Here is an 18,327-nt window from a genome sequence, read left to right on the forward strand (position 1 = left end):
ATGGTGAATTTCAAAACAGCAGCATACTGTCAGCTCTCACTGTCATCTTTGGAAGCTCAAAGATAGCAAAGCATTAGACACAAACCACATGGCATACATTCAATCCCACCAAAATTTCTCTGTCTATATGGGACTCTACTGATCTAAAGGGAAATAATCTGCTTTCATTGTGCATATGGAAGCACCATTGTCTAAAGATGGCTTTGAGAGTTTTGGTAAACTGTTGAAGGCCACTAACTGAAGGAGCTCAAAGCACAAAGTTATCAAACTCACCTCTACCTCCCTCAGGTGTTCATAGCCGAAAATTGGGTGAGGCTTTCAGCCTGACTTGGGGGTATGTGGGACATACTAAAAGAGGGTAACAAGCTAACTGTATGAAAATAGAAGCGAATCACACATTTTCCAAGCATGTTACTTAACATAATGCCACTATAATACTCCAAAAGCCTTCTTGTCCTTTTTACAGAAACTATTTGTCCTTACTCGATCCATTAAACAACTTTATATGGGAGGAATTATTCTAGATATTTCTTCCACTCTTCCTTCACTCTTCGTGTGCTTTGAATTGATTCAGGCTCCATGGCAGCTCCTGCAAATTAAAAAATGAAGGAGAAAAATAGGAGGCAGACTAAAAATAACAGCTGATGAAATGCAGTTTAATACCCAGACATTAATATCCCAGTTGCTGTAGCCAAAACTGTGAGTGCCCATGGATCAGTGTGCATTTTTACATATGTTCTAAGGACATGGTTCAGTCCACATAACTCCAGCTGTCTCAGGTCACTAAGTGACTGCAATGGCTATTTTGATGTCTAAATAGATACCAGGAACATGAATGCAACCCACCTTAAAAGTCTGAGTCAAGGGATAATATGTGAATTGCCCTCTGAAAGTGCTCCCTTATCCACTGAGTGCAGAACGAGGCTTAGGGGCAAGCTTAGCCCTGAAACTTGGATTTAAGTAAAGTATTGGACAAGAAGAACCACAACTCTCAAGAGTGACATGCTTGTGGCTACCGTGACAGAGGTACTCAACAGCTGTATTAGCACCTTGGGCACCTCAGCTGTCTTTCAACCCATTACACACACCCCTGCCAAAATCACCATCCATGTACGCTTGTGTAATTTTCACTGCATCTGGGAACCTCCTCACTTCTTTCCCACAGCTCCATTTCATCCCCTGCTTTAAGACATGCTGCTGCTGCCAGCTTCTTACTTGCAAGCAATCTTGTCAGTCCCCTCTGCTACCCAATTGAGGATGACACAAGGCTGATGGTTGGTCTTTTCCACTGCCTCCAGAAATATTTTAAACTTTGCAAAAGGAGCTGAATAAAGTTTTCCCCTGACCCCTTCAACTTTCATTCCCGACGTCTCTTGGTTCCAGCTGCAAACAAGCAGAGGGTGACTCCAGTGTGCTCTCTGATTGCATGCATATTTTATCTGTTATATATATCTGAGTACTGACAGATATACATAGAGTCATGCTTTAATATGAACACTAAAATAAAAACTTAACAATTTTATTATAAAGATCCTACTGCTGTAGACATCCCCATACGAGATGATCTGTGACTGTACCAGTCCAGGTGCAAAGCTGTGCAGCTGTGATCCCTTTGACATCTCACTGAATCTCCTTCCTTCAGAGGCAGCAATGTCTGGAGCTTTCAGGCAGTCTGACTTTCTACGTACACCCCACCCAAGAGGAGTGAGGGGACCATTTCAACCTAGGAGCCATGGCAGGTATGATAATATAACTGAAATTCAGAAAATGGCCACAGTTCAGGAGACTTAAAAAATCCCAACAAGCAGACATGACTGTGTTGAGACCTTAAAGCTGAATGACATGCACACTCTGCACTAAAATCAAACTACAAACTTGTTTTCAGGCTCTTGACCTTGAGTAGGAGGCTACACTACAGAAAATGTGAGAGAGTGCTTCTTTAGGACTTTTGTTATCAGTGGTAGAAACTAATGCATTTGAGAAGCAGCAGATCAGTTTTTGATGCTCTTGAAATTTCTAGCACTTCAGCATCTGATTTTTCTGAAGTGACTTAGCCATGAAGTGCTAGCAGGAATCATTGCAAACGTATCAGGCAAGCAGATGGTTAGTCCTTTACAAAACCTTAAAGAATGAAACATGGCAAATATAATGTGATTTTGGAGAACAGGCAAACTGTACCAATTAAGTGCCGTATGTACCATTGCATCTTTGAAGAGCTCAGCAGGCAGTTCCTCCTGTGGCAAATGGGTTCCCTGTAGTCTTGCTAAAATGCTGTAGATAATGTAAATGCAAATGGATTATAAAAGCGGAACATAGATAAATAAGGGAAGAAAGAACAAAATCTGTGTCCAAAAGTTAACCAAAAGATTGTCTTTTACCAAAAAGATGCAAATAAATGCTTGAAAAAGTGCTGAACTCCCTGTGAGCAATGTTCAGAAAGAGAATAGGAGCAAGCTTTAGGGACAGGGGTGTTTTGTGGACTGGTAAGAAGGTATTGGCGCTTAAACCTTTACTGTTTTACGAGTAGAAGCATTCATAACTGATTCCTTTTTAAATTCCAGCATTTAGAATTTTAAGCTGGTCACAGTCCAGCTCCATTACTCAAAATGGGCATGAGTAAATTTGTTCTCTGAGTAAACAGACCAGTGACAACTAGAGAGCAGGGACGTAAAGCTCATTCAACAGTGCTCAACACAAAACAGTGCAGCAAGTCACACTGGAAAGAAAAGAATAATAATATTAAAACAACAACAACAACAAACACCCACAATATTTTGATTAAGTCTCAGAATTCCTACTCTTAAAATAAATTGTTGGCAACAGTCCTTAAATACCAAGGCATGCCTTACCACCTGTACTGAAAACACCTACAAATAAAAGGATTGTGCTATCCTGTATCAAGACTCTATATGTATTGGTACCACAACAAAATAAACTTTCCCCAGTGTGAATTAAAACCTTGCAAAACTAATATGTAAAGTACAAGTAATGACATAGAAAGATGCTGGCCTATAATGAAATAGGTGCAAACTTCTAAAGAAAATTCAAGGTAACACTTTTAGAAATGTTTCCTTGTATGCATATAATCTGATTCAAGGAGAGTCATTTAACTCCCACGTTATTGTATCACGATGAGATGTCATTATTGTACCTTTTGTTGTTGCTATTATTTTTAAAACCATGTGTAGTCAGTGGCTGAAATGTACAAACTCATTGAAATCTGTGCTGAGATTCACCACCCACAAAAATCGAGGTTGAAAGCACTTTGAGTCTAAAGGAGACAATATTTGGCAAAGAAGCAGGATTGACAGGAATTTTGGAAGTGCCAGCTCCTAAAAGTGGGATTTGAATGAATGCAGAAATAAGTGGCAAATACTGCTAATGACAACAGATGACAATTTGCAAGTTGCATTTTATTTAACTGAAATATAGATGATTAAAAAAAGTTGCCTCTTTCCAGAAAGCAGCAGGTTTGGGAACTTTACATCTTTTTTTCCCATTAGATATTAAACCTGTACTAATAATGAAGGTTTTTTTTCTGGTGCAATTTTGGTATTTCCCAAATCTGGCATTGAATGAAATTATAAAAACCACTTGTAAGGCAATTTTTCTTTCAGTCTACCAAATGAGATACACAGAAAACCCACGGATTTATCCAATAAACGCTCTCTTTGTTCTTAACTTTGGTCTCAATCCCTTTGTTTCCCTCTCTCCACCTGCTCACTTTGGGAGTTTGTGCCCTTGAGGTCTTTGACTCATTGGACTTTGAAAGCACAGCCCCGTTAGCAAAACCAAGCACAACCTCGGATAGAAAGTGCTTTATGCTAATGCTCCATCTGTGAATTGGCTTAGCTATTCAGAAAATTTGAGTATGTCCACTATCCACAAGCCATCTTCAGCTGGCCCCCATTTAAGGAAGAGGTAACTCAGTGTTAATCCACGCCTTATCCTGCAGGATCATTAAAAGCCATGGTAGGAATCAGTCCTCAGAGCATCTTTTGGACAACGTTTCTACCTGATCCTCTGAAGCTCATTCTCCCCTCTAACACTTTTGCTGTAACAACAGGGAGCTCCCTAGTAATAGAGAGCTCACAGTGAGACATCAGGCACATCTTTTCACTCACTGCCACTGTGCTCACACTGTTAATATTGTAATAGCTAGTACACAGCATGCCAACATCAGACAACAAGGAGAATTAATTATCACGAGATTTGGGGCTTTGAATCACATACTATCTACTAACATTTTGTCTGAAGCAACCAAACGCTTGATAGAAGTCTCAAGCATGTCATTAAATTCCAAGGAGACATTTTGGGGGCAATGTTTCAGTAGCAAGTAGAAAGGTAGCTTCTTCGATAAGCCAGTTAAAAGAGAAAGAAAGGAAGATCCATCCAGGGACGTTCCCTGTTCAGCAAACATTCCTGGAGCGCCCAGCAAAACAACCACTCGTGCAGGCTCGAAATGAGCCGATTCCACAGCCGCGGTGCGGCACTTGCGCAGCCGATAGCGCAGTGACACCTGCTGATGAGCACACACATTGCAAACACCTGGGGGACGAAGGGCTGGGTCACATCTGCACGGAGCCTGGTTTTTCTTCTGTGTCTGATCCCGCACGCTGCTTACAGCACCACAGTTCTACCGAAGGCAGATTGCCAAGAGCGCTGCAGACCCCCAGCCATTCCCCTCTGCCTGTGCCTAGCTACACCACTGGCTGGCCGTGACAAGCTCACTTGCTCACTAAATTTAATGCCAACCCCTTTTTTATGGGACTACAGGTCGGATCATGACTGTGTGAGGGAGGACATCATATTCTTTTGGACATAAAATTCAGTGACAAAGACACCTGCTCTTTACAATGAGCAAAGGGCTTTTCTCATTGCAGTTTAAGTCTTTGGCTTGTTCCCCAATTAATTTATTCTAGTTGTTCGAAAATGACACCTGGGGAATTTATCTCAAAGGAGAATTCAGAAACAAGGTTGGAGGGTTCTAACTACTGATTCAAATGTGAAAGCAGAGATTCATTTTGCCCCACTCTCACATACTCTCATGAATTTCCACAAACAGGATAGCTATGTCCTTAACGGTATCTTCAGTCTGCATTTCTACATTTCCCTTCCAGCTGCCATATGAGGCAGAAAACACGAGGCAGAAAACATTCATGCAATGGTGGAGGAAAGGCAGCTAGTCACTTCAGTTATTACTAGGCAAGGTTGATTTATATGCAGCTTTAATTATCTTCAGGCCCTGAAGATCAGGATCTGTTTTCTGGCTCTACCACTGATCCTTGAAATGACCTTTTTCAAGTCACTCCTCTGTTAGATCAAGAGTGCTGTTGTCTCATTCAGTCATGTCTGCTATCATGTCTGCTACCTTCTCAGTGATAAGCTGTCTTTGGGTCTATGCTCTAAGCCCTCAAGGCTTCTCCAAATTTTACCCACCACAAAGAATAGCCCCAGATACACTGAAAAAACAAGAGTTTTTAACAGGCGGGGGATCAGTTTAATATTGACAGCGTAATGAGGTAATACCCAATTTTGTAACAGGACATTTTATACACATTTGTTAACTGGCATATATATAAACAGGATTAATGACCATGATGTTAAATCTCCTTGTGCCTCAAAATCTGATCAGCAAAGTTTTCTCTTCCTGGCTATTCTATCTACTCTTCAAGAAGCTTCCTTCATAATAGCAAAGCTCAGCAAGCAACAGGTCACCTTTTATAAGTTAGTATTTATCAAACTTCATTCAAATAATATAAACAGCATGATAATCTCTAAGAGACTTGTACTGACTTCCTTGCCAAAGGAGGTGTCATCTGAACAGCTGTACTTTCCCTCCCAGCTGATTTCCCAATGTATCTCCAGTGATGTTTAAAACATCTTAATTATTATCTTTAGCAATTGTGCAAGGAAAATAATCATTACAGTATTTGTCTTTATTGCTTAAATGCTGATAGGGGGAGGCAAGGTGCCTTTTCTTAATTCTTTGACAATAATTAAAATTAATGCACAGTTTCCTATTAATTTAGATTTTTGTACCTTAAAAGGCCTCATGTTTTCTGTCTCATACGGCAGCTGGAAGGGAATGCTCAGCAATAAAAATATGAGGGAAATTACCATTTTTGTGATTGAAATTAGAGTTGGAAAAGAAAAATATCACATCCAGTATTCATTAGAAATCATTTTGGCAGTTGAGCTGCTATCATTATCAGAATCAAGCCATCATCAACAGCAGATAATTCTGTGCATTCAGCTCTGCCCACAGCCTTTGAGGTGTGATCTGGGGGATCCAGACAGGACAGATGGAACCAGGTGTACAGAAATCTAGGAGAGCTGCTCACTCACCCACTACCTGCCCATTCCCAGAGCGCTTTTAATGTTGTCAGACTAACATTTTCCACTGGAAGACATTTCCCACCCAATATTTCTGCCCAGCATGAGGGCTGGATGTTACATGAGCTTTAGTCCTTGCAGTCTTCACTCACTGCCTGGCTCCCCTTCCCTCCCTCTGTAAGTTGCCAGGAGTGTCTGACCTTCCTGCTGCTGAGGGTGTTTTGTGGGGTCATTAGGAAGTGATGCTCTCTGCAAAAATAATTATGGTGTGTGGCAGTGCAGAGCTGTGAGAGCAATAGCAACATCACATCTCCAGCAGCAGACTTCTCCAGAGAGTTGTATGCAAATGTACTTTAGCTAATATGAAATCCCGCATTTGTTGCCTCCTTGAGGGCATCGTGCAAGACACTCACTTAGGGTTTCTTACAATCATTTCTAAATATGTATATCTGATTTCAGAAGGTCTCATGCTTCACTGAGACCACAGGAAAAGTCCCGCAGAGCCAAAAGGAGGCTAGTGCAGGCTCAAGCTTGGCACTAGCTCAGAGCAGACGACCTTGCAGGCTCTGTGGAGGAGGGAAGGAAGCAGGACCTGGCCATCTCTCTGCTTGCAGAGAAGGGCAACATGCTGCAGCTCAGAATATTGTTTATATTCTCCTAACATTTAGAGGCACTGCCTTCCAAGTGTGTTGGGGCAGTGATGACTTTTCTTATACATTATACCCCTTTCTTTGAGACAGCTGTAGAAGCTGTTGCATTGTTGAAGTGCAGAGATATTACACGCCTATTTAGGCATGTCAGTGTAGTTTGGGACAATTTTCCACGTGCCTCATGATGCCATTTACGTCATGCTGAGAACAGCCAAAGGCACTGGCTAACCTGTCAGGTTACAAAGTCACACTGAGTCCAGAGTCAGGGTTAGAGTTCAGACCCTGCCCAGCCCATGGAGGGCAGTGGACACCAGGCACTCTGCCGTTCCTCTGGCCCCTGCTTCTCATTCCATCATTGCCCCCAGAATCAGGACAAGAAGACAAATAACTCCAGACAGAAATAGGGAAAACTCACCTTGTCCAAGGTGTCCTGCTGGTACTTTCCCTGATTGGAAAGTCTGGGTAAACAGGTTTGAAAGGATTTTTCCCCCTCTTACACAAAGCTTCCTCACAAAATGCTGCACTTTCTGCTCCTGCTTTTTCTCCTTTTGTCTTTGGGAAATTACTTTAGAGGGAAGTGGTACATTTGACAACTGCACTTTATCCAGATTTGGTAGATGAAGCAATTCTGCTCACTTCCTGAGAAAGGGCGCTGCTGTGGGAGAAGCACCCAGGACCAGGCAGGAGCTGCCCCTAGAGCACGTTACAGAACATTTTGTTGAGCACTTGGTGCACCTGCAAAAGGGGCTGTGCTATTTGAAGGACTTCGAGCGTGTGTGTGCATGTATGTGAACTCTTGCAGTTAGACAGGGTGTAGAAGGAGGCACTAAAGGCAGAAAAAAGCCCAGGATCGGGCTTGAAAAAAGTGAACTGTCAGAGAAAGCTGAAGGGATACTCAGTGGGGGCACACAGATCTTTGAAAAAGTGGAGGAAGGAGGTGAAGAGCCTCCAGGCCTTCATGGTGACTGTATTCAGCGAGGCACATGTTTACACACGTCACAAACTAAAGGACAGCACCAAGGACCAAGGGCTGGTCCATCACCAGGATCTTTCCCCAGAGCTGGGAGGTGACTCCTTCTCCTATAGAGTATCCTCAACCTCAGGCCTCACCCCAGGGCCACCCTACTTCCCTCTGGGGCTACGAAGGCAGGGGAGTGCCCACCTTCAGCAGCTGGTAGCCCACACTGTGATCCAGTGGGAGCAGCCTGGGGCCAGCAGTGACTTCCCAGCTGTGAGACTGCCTTGCCCTGCTTCTCACCCACCTCCTCCTCTCTTTCTTCTCCATTAGCAGAACCGTGATTTTAGTAACTAATAAATGTCAAGACAGCTCTGGCCTGTGGGTGCCTTTAAAAATGTTTTATCCTGGTTTATGTGTGCCTAATTGGCAGGGGAAGTTGCAAATCAGACCAATTTAATTCTAATGAAGTGGATTTGTCCTATTTTATCCAACTTAGACTTTTTAAAATGGTATGATTTAAATAAGTGCACTACCTGTGAGCAGACTATCCCTGTCAAGTCAAGGAATCAGGAGTCACTGGTAGAGCAGGGCACCAGATTTCTCTGGCATGGAATACAAATAATACAACCACAGAGTTATTCTTCACACTAAATATAGTCCTAATTGGTTTCCACATTTGTTTTGTTTGTTTGTTTGTTTGTTTTTAATTTACTGTTTCTATATTAAAGCCCATGTTAAAAGGGGCAGGAAAAAAATAAAGCTTGTACACAATGTCAGTTGGAAAACACTGCTGTTAACTGAATTCTCTGCTCTCACAGGTAAAATCCTCACTGTTTAGGGTCCTAGTAATCCTGAATGGAAATCTCTTGTTACGAGTCTATGATTACACTACGCTCCCTGATACCAGGGCACATCCTACCAGTAAGATGCCATCCCATCTATTCCTTACAAAAGCATAATTAAATAATACTGTGCTTCCTCCTACTGAATGAGATTGCTTTTATCAGAGTATCACTGACAGCCGTAACAAATCCTCCCACCACTTGAGTGAACTGTGGTGGGCAGAAGATGAACTGATTAACTTCAGACAGTTGCTGCAAAAAAAACCCCAAAAAACAAACAACTGGAGAAGGATCCTGGGCGAGTATGACACACTTCAGTACCTATGCCAGCAGGGAGAGCAGGGAAAGACTGGGGAGCCCAGTCAGGGGCCAGGGACTGGGGAGTGGTCAAGGGCCCCTTGGTCAGCCCAGCATTGACACCACGTCAGGACACCGGCAGCCCTTCGGGGCACAAAGGGAATGGCACCCCATCCCACCACCCCATTTCCACCCCATTTTCCATGCTCCCCTCTGACTGGCAGAGCAATCTAAGCCAGAGGAAAAAGCAAACATTCCCAGGTGGATAATAACTGTCTCCTTAGATATTTCTGACTCACTTGGCTTTTCCCCCAGGGAAGTTTGTTGTGCTGTGTTTTGCTTTTTCCTTTGACTGTGTCTAGTGCTCATAAAAGTCAGTAAGAAAACACATTTTTGACATGAATTTAGAGCATTTGGAGCCTATTTTGCCAGGAATTGAAATGTGTCAAGAATGATCGCACCCTTTTTTGCTTTATTTTTTTAACAGAAAATTCCAGTTGAAGGAAGTTGAGGACTTCCACTTCACTAGAACACGTGCCAGAGACAGATTTAAGTCCCTTCAATCCATCGGAGCGTGTGCCTTGACCACTAGCAGAGAATGTTGGAAGGCAGAGGAAGAGAAGGTGTCTGATAGTGTGGCCACTTCTCACTCCCACACCCAGCTGCCACTCACCACCTCCATGCTGGAGGAATCCAAAGATCCAAGCTCACAGACCAGAGTGACCCATGTCAAGAAATACCTTTCCCACATGAGAGACCAAGCCTGATAGGGACACAAGGGGGTGGGAGGCTGGCCACCACATTTCCAGTCACACTGTGAATTTAGGGGAGCACCAACAAACAGAGAAGCAACAGGTCCTGTGCATGCCAGGGGCTGAAAATACTAGAGGCAGGAGGTGAAAAGAGAATAAAAAAGACTTTGTGGGTGCTTTTTTCAAATAAAGACTATGGTGTAAAGAAATATATGAAATGCAGGATCAACAGCCCAGCATGATCACTGCTACCAGCCAACTGCACGACTTTTCAAGGCCACGTGCAGCAAGGCCTGGAAATCATGGATATAAAACACAAACTGTGCCTGTGGATTTCAGCACTACGATAGATTTTTTCCAATGTATGAACATTAATGCTTCTTTAAAGGAATGTGATGAAATTTCAAGAGAGGCTGAGGGAATGTGGTATTTGCAAGGTCTGTGCCTGATAGCTTGCACATAATGGGAAGAAGAAACAGAACAAATGCAATGCAGACACTTATATCCCAAGTGATTTGAAAAGTGCTTGTGCCAAGTCACTTGGAAAAATCTCATGAAATTAAATAATTCAATGTAGAAAAATATTCTTTTACAAAGCAAAGAGGCATGGGGAGGGAACATGCTTTATAGCCAAGATGGAAAAGTGATTAAGTATGAAAATAGATTAAAATTAGTGAACATTTTGTTTAACCACAGAACAGGTTAATGTAACACTGTAGGTTTATCTGACAAATATATCTGTAAAACACAGCACATCCCTGGGAAGGGAGCGAAGGAAAAACCTGTCTCAGATATGGAGAGGTTTGTTTTGCAGTGACCAAGGCTGGCCACAACCAGTGGAGATCTGTCCCCTGGTTTAGGTGCCTTTTCTGCTACATTGCAGATCCTTGCAGGGAAAGCCTTCCGATCTAAGCCTCTGAAAGTGAATCAAAAGTACCAAAACTCAATATAACTGCAATAACTGCAGAATAACTGAAAACTATGAGGAAAATTGTGATCACACAGGAATTTTTGGGATGAACCCAAACGTCCACACGACCAGCAGGAAAATTGCTGCTGCCTTTGGTAAGATCAATCCTAACTTTTGAGAAGAGGGTAACTTACGATTTCCTGGCCTGGGATTTGAACCATCAGTGAAGAGGGTAGTACAAGGATACTTACTGAGAAGGACAGGGCAATTACATAAGGAAGGAGTTATACTGGGACCAGTGGCGGGTGAATAAAGCAGGAAAACAGATATAAGACACAAAAGAAGTTGTCAACTTGTGGGACTTGTGAAAAAATCTCCCAAGGTCACACAGCTTCCTTATCTGAGTCCATGTAACTCATGCACAGGTGCCGTGAGTCCCAATTTAGGATCCTGATGGCAACACCAAATTGTCACAAGGGAGTGACTTAAGTTGCTTAAAGAATCGCCATCAAAGGTGTCAAAAGTAGATTTTGATATAAATTTGTGGGAAATGCAACAAAGTTTTTTGCCAAGATTTCATTCTATTACTTAGTACACAGATGAATCATACAAAGGAAAAGAGGCTTGGAAATGCTTTATAATGATCTGCCCAGAGACTGAGGATGCAAAGATAAAGGTAAGGGACACCCTCATTCTGAAACATGAGGTTCATGACAGGACCCCTTTCTTCAGAGAGGGCCCCTTGCTTTCTAAACCCTTGACATGGTCTGGGTGTGACTGAGTCCAATCTTACCAGTCGCAGACTTGGTCAACAATTTATGTCTACAGGGTTTAGCAGCACTTACTCTTTGGCTAACTTAGCATTTATAAAGTGATTCTGTAGAATTTACTACACTTACAATAGTGATTTAGTTACAAGTCCGAGATGGCAAAATTTATGCTATAGTTGCCATAGGGTGTTCAAATCAATTCACACATTCAGGCACACAGACATAGAGATTTATATATACATGTCTATATATACAAATGTGTTTGTTAAAAATTCTCCCTTTGTGTCAGGGAAAAGTGTCAAATACCTTGGCATTTCTTAATGGGCAAGCGTTGAACCTCAAGGGGTTGGGGGTATCAGCAGAGACCCCATCCTCAGCTCTCAGCAACAGTCCTCCAAGTATCACACACGTGGGAGTTCACAAGCTCCAGGAGTGTCCCCCTCAGAGGTGCTGGTTCAACCCACTGACACCCAGGAGAGCTCAAAGGACCTCACTCAGGACCACTTTTTGTAGGGTTGTGAGGTGACTTGCTTCAGTCATCAGTGAGTTTCCATGCTGGCCACCACCCGGGTCAGTAATTATTGGAGTTTTCAAAACTCCACCAACAATGGTACTCTTCCACTGAAGTTTTGATTGAGGTAGGGAATACTCCAAGGCTGTTAGGGATGAATGAACATCCCCTCTGCCATCCTTCACCTCAGCCAGGCACCAGGAGCTCCTGCTATGGTCAGTGCTGCTTTCTCTTTAGCCATTGAAAGAGTTTCCAGCATGGTCAAGGGATGTTTCACTGACCAACACATGACACAAATGCCTAACTCCTAACAGCAATTCCAGCAATCAAAAGCAGTCCCAAGGGCAGGGGAGGATGCACCACCACAACTGGGGAGCTCAGAAGTAGGCACTGTTCTCCAAGTGTAGCTTCACCCACGCTGAGCAGAGAGTCAGGAATGTTCCCACTGTTCTGGCAGTGTTCTGTATGAGAACACTCTGAGGAGAAATCATCATCACAGAGGAGCTCCATACCGTCTTCCCCCATACTCCTTCTGGAGAATATGGCATTTCCTCTATCAGTGTGACAGAAGCTTGACCATAAACAGAACTGAAAGAACTGTGAAAGCCAACTGGGTCATAAAAATTTTGAATATCCCAGGCTTCATGAGCAGAAAAGCAGACAAGGCAAGCTTGGTGATCTTATTTCCTTGAATCTGTTTCATATTTCACTTTTATTTCCTGGGAAGGAGAGATACCGACAGAACACATTCATCTCTGCCAGAAGCAAGTCCAGCCCTCACCAACATAACAGGAGAGGGCCAAGCCAGAACAAGCACTTTTCAGTGTAATTGCTTTGCCTCAGCGATTTCATTTTATCACAGCTGATGTAAGTGAAGGCGAGTGAAAGGGACCTGAGAGCACAACTAAAAAACGACATAGCACACAAAAGGCTTCAGCTTTCTCAAAGACAGATCGAGTCTGTCATCTTTATCTGACACTAATTGGGAGCTTTTTCATTATCACTGCCAAATTCTGCCCTTGGCTACTTGCCCATAAATCTTTCTGACATTTTCCAGTGGGAGCTGGAGGCAGATAATCTGAGGGCAGAATCTGATAGGAAACTGGTAGAAGGACATGGGGAAGGGGGGTGGCAAATACCTCCCTTTGGAATTCTTCCCTTACCCTGACTCGGGCACATCTGATAGCTGCAATGGCACCAATGTAGGCTTTTCCCTGTATCAGGGGTGAAAGAGAGTGCATGAGCTTTGCTAGTTCTGAGAGAGATGGGATTCAGATTTAATTTAATTTTACTTGCTTGGTAACTTGTAGAGGGGCTGAAGAGAGGTTGCTCACTGTAACACCATTGTTTGCATTGGGATTGCGATGGGGTTTGAAACTGCTTACAATTTTGGCGAGCTTTACAACAACTTTCAAATACCTCGTTTGAGTCATACACTTGGGAAGGGACAGAGTGTAGTGATTCTGACCAAGAGGCCACTGTACATCAAGAAGCTGGTGGTCCACACAGCAGGTCACCCAGATGGGTGCCTATACAAGCTGAAACCAAAGCTCTCTTTAAAAAACAAACATATCTGAAACAAACAGCATCATACAATGGAAAAGACTCATCAACTCAGGCAAAAAATGTGGATGCATGGACCAGAAAGGGAATTTGAAAGTTATTTCGAGCACAGGATGAGGTTTAGCCTTATTTTAGCACTTCTTTCTCTTGTAAAGATGCAAATGAATTCACAGCCCTTAATTTCCACAGCACAGCTAAAATGTAGCAACATGCAGAGAGGCATTTTTAAAGTACCAGAAACCCAATAGGGAAATAGTACTATAATTAAATAAGAGCACTCCACAGTGCAAATGGGCTGGCCATATATCCATCTTGTTTGGTTTCCGAGTGTCCACACAGTTATTCACAGGTTTGCTTTAAAAGTTATGTGTCTAAATTGAAGCCTGCTAAATGGAGGAACAAAGAGCAGTTTGGAGAAGAAGGAGGCTCCTCTGTCTACCCACCTTTACTTTTCACCGTGGCTCATGGATTAATTTGCACACATACAAGTTTGAGTACTGACAATGGAAGGATAAGTGTCATGCTGGAAAGACAGGTAGCATTGGACAACGTGCCATTGCTACTGTTTGTCCATCTCTAGTCATTCTTCTAATCTCAATTTTGTGTAAAATTCCTGACTTCACACATTGGCTTATATATATTACAACGGGAATTGGAGGACAAGTTATTACATTGCTTGCATTACTTTGCTGTAATGCAAAGTTATGTTACTTTGTACAGAACAGGCTGGAGGGCAGAACCAGGTAAAGATATTACTACGCCTATGTGACTGTACTTCACAGGAAGACCAAAGATGAATCAGTGCCCTCTGGCAGGCTTTGTGTGAACACAGACTGAAAATATGATCCCTGCCTTCAAGTGCAATTTAGCTTCAAGGGTAGTATTTTTACCTGAGCTCAGCCTGGAGCAGCAGTGATAGAAGGTTCTTGCCAGGTGATGGAGCTGGAGAGGTCTCAGTTCACATCCTGGCTCATCAGTACATAAATTATCATGACACTTTTTCTGGTTTCCACAGTGGGTTTCTCATCCTATGTGAGACACTCCGAGGCCTGGAGAGATGTCCTCTGTCAAGGACATGAGAGATTCTGTAAAGCTACCATCGCTAATCACTTGGAAAGAAAATTCACATGCTGTACAGCCACCAGGGACATCTGAGAATCTTTGGGACTGTAGCAGGGTGAGGGGTAAAGGGGGAAAAGTGGAAACACTCCATAAGAAGGTGAGGTTCTTGCTGCTGTCCAGGCTATCATTCCCTGCCAGCATCCTTTGGCAATTTTTTTCAATCCTTGGTCCATCCCATTATAGATCTCAAAGGAATTGTTGTAAGTTTTGTATCAGCTCCTCCACAGAGACAGTGTGACTTCAGCCATCCTCTCTTCTTCCTGGCAGCAGCGGAAGCGTAGGTCAGGAAATCACCATCCACATCAGTTCACGTCATTTACAGTCTGTGCTGCCAGCTCCCTGATTTTCAGGTCAAAAGATGAGTAAAAAGTAGGGAGTGAGGAAAAACAGTATATTGCAGTGGAAGTGGAAGCTGGGAAGAGGCTAACAACACTGTGGCAGATCTATGAAAAGAACGGAACTGCAGAGGTGCTGTGGGCTTGGGGTGAGGCTTGTCCAGGGCTGGGGGTCCAGGACGCAACAGTGTGGATAATATTGTAGAAGGAGGCGATGACAACAACATGGTCCTGAGATGATTATGGTGGAAGTACAGGGAAAACATGGCTCAAATTAATATATTTTTTTTAATTAGTTCAAAGCCATTCTCTGTTGCACTAAATATGGAATATTAATACCTGTCACTATTCACCCAGGCTCATTATGCACAGCTTAATTTTAAGGGCAATTTTTGTCATCTAATCATTTATGTCCCATCATTGGATTGGGACCGATGAGATAAAAGATGACCTTTTCTCATGCACTCTGGGCCCTGTATTACAGTTCATAATTGAGAAAAATTGAAGATGCATTTGGTCAAGAAAACAGTCCAGACTAGGCTCCAGAAGAGACACTTTTTTCCCTTCAGTGTTTCTAACTCAATCTTTTAATTTTTGAATCTTTCAGAGCTAATTATATACTAATGCTACCAGCTTTAAATTACAAATCTAAATCACTAGCACTAGAAGGATGACTGACAAATGTGCTCTGGAATGAGTTTTATGCTTTTCTTTCCTCAAACTCATACGCGTTTGCAATTGGGAGACAGAAGGGGAAAAAAAGCAAGCCAAAGTACATTGTGTCACTGCAGATTGTCTTTCACAGAGATGAGAGCTACTCATATACAGAGTAAGCTTTAGTGATACATATATATTTATACAGAACTAGCTAATAATAGCTGTTGATTTGGTTTAAATGGAAGTTAATATTTTTAAACTTTCCTTACTAGCATTAATAAAGAACAGCCTCAGTGAAGTACTGTTGCTGCTCTGGAAATCAGTTGCCCAAAATCTCATCCTGTTCCACTTCAAGCTCAAACCCATTGTACATCAGTCTGTAACAGCTCACTGGAAAATGATGGATAAAGGTATGGATAACATATGAAGTATTGCAGGTCAGATTATTTGTTCTAACCTTAGTCACATGCTATGAAAGTGCTGTCCATTTCTTCTGGCGTAAATTTCCAGTACCTGTTTCAAAATTAATTAAGGATATGACCATCATCTGGTGTAAATGGCTCAGATGCCTTTCTGTATTCCCTAAAAACAGAGTTCTGCCAGCAAGGACTCTCAGCTTCTAGTTACAGGGGTCCCTAATTCATTCCTCAGCACTAGCCAAGCCCAGCTTTACCCTCCTTGTCTTTCCACTCTTAACAACCCATTTTAATGCATATTCTTGAAATACAATCATCTTATTTTGGATTTTGAGCACAGTGAGGTTTGACTCTTTTGTTTTCAGGTATGAACTATTTTTGTATTGTTCACTTTAGCACTGAGTAGTGAGAATTAGACTGGCAGAATTGTAATTTTACATAATCTTGCCAGAAATGACTTGTTAGTGAACAGCAGCTCTGCAATCTGAAAACAACAGTACACAGCATGCCATACAGTGGCTGCTTAAAACACTTACCAGGTACTCTGTCCAAGCCATGTTTAAACCAAACAAATCTGCACCGAAATTTAGAATGTGGAAGTTTAAGAATCTTACTTTATTTTGACAATTCTTTGGCTATATATATACATATACATACATATACATACATACACACATATAAATAATTTTTTTTTTTCTAACTGCAGTTTATGCACAGATGTTCTGGGAGGAAAAAAGACACACAGGAAAGGTACACGGGCAGTGACAGTTCACTGTCTCTTCTGATATGAGAATCAGGTGGCAGCAGATGAAAATAGCAGGTGGTAAATAGCAGATCCAGAATGAATAGAAGCCCTCTTTAAATTTGGCTGAAGCTGTCTGACATAATCACAAGTTTGGAGGGAAGACTGACAGACAAACTGCATAAAAATAAATATGAAAAAAAATATATATACAGCTCTTCCTTGAGAAACAAAGCATGCATTTAAAAGAAAAGAGCAGTTTCCTTAGCTCAGGCAGGGCATGACTATCTGGCAGGGAGAATTTATGCACAGCCACCGCCCCCTGAGGATGCCAAGGATGCTTAGACCAGTGAGGAAGATGAGTCCCATCCAAGACCTTTACTGTCTCTGCCTGTGGACTCTCTGGGGGCAGAGATCTGGCTAGGGTGATGTCCCTGAGCCAGTTTGTTATTTGCAGAGGGTGTGCTTGGAGCTGGGCTGAAGCAAAGAGCAGTGTGAGAGCACCCAGGTGCAGCTGGAAAATCAGATGCCGTGGCTTTTCCGCAGGGAGTCCATGTGACTGATGTGCTGACACCAACGCGTTTTGTGTGACAGAAGGATGTGAAGAGGCTCATACTCAGTTAAAGAAAAATAAGGGATGTCTGTGCATTTTTTGTAATCTCAGAGTTGCTAATAAGCAGACGAGCACTTACTGTGTCTCAGCATAGCTTAGCAGCGTGCACTCCTCGAGAAAATTAGAGGCCTTGACATTACCCTTCCCAGGTCTACACACCCACGGGCTGCTAATTACTGACAGGCTGCAAAAGGGTTGGCATAGAGAACACCTTCAAATCGCAGACAGGCACTTCCCATTACTGCCAGCACAGAAATCATCAGGACTCAGGCTGCCCGGTGCTGTAGATCTTTTCTGAAAGCTCATGCTGAATTTGTTCAACTTTTCCTGGATTAACATCACTAACTCTTAGATGATTTAGGATAATTTGTTACATATGTCTTAGTTACCCTGTGGACAATTATTGAAAGATGCTGGAAACCTTTTCAGAAACTTGTCAGAAACAACACTGATGGGGAACTTCACAGTTTCAACTGAAAACTTTGCAAACACATCTTCTACTGCAGTTTGTTGTGGTACAGTAAATAGTAAAGAATCTGAAAATATGAAAAGGGAAATACAAAATATACCAGCAACCAGCAACTCCAGTGTTGCCATGCTAATACTTGTAAATTCTAAATAAATAAAACAATGGTTCTCATTTTAGCTAATCACTGTGCTAGTGATGCCCAATTAGTCTAATAAATTGCCAGCAAAACAGCTCAAAGCACCCATTTGAAATGATGCCTTTGTCTCTCCCTCCCAGGCTTTTCACTTGCACAAATTTATTTAATTAAGACATAAAGCATGCATAATAATTCTTGGAAGTCAACTGCTCATTTGCATAGCAAAATCAAACAAATAAATATATTTT

Source organism: Hirundo rustica, chromosome 3 (genome assembly GCF_015227805.2).
Source record: "Hirundo rustica isolate bHirRus1 chromosome 3, bHirRus1.pri.v3, whole genome shotgun sequence".
In the NCBI taxonomy this organism is placed as follows: Eukaryota; Metazoa; Chordata; class Aves; order Passeriformes; family Hirundinidae; genus Hirundo; species Hirundo rustica.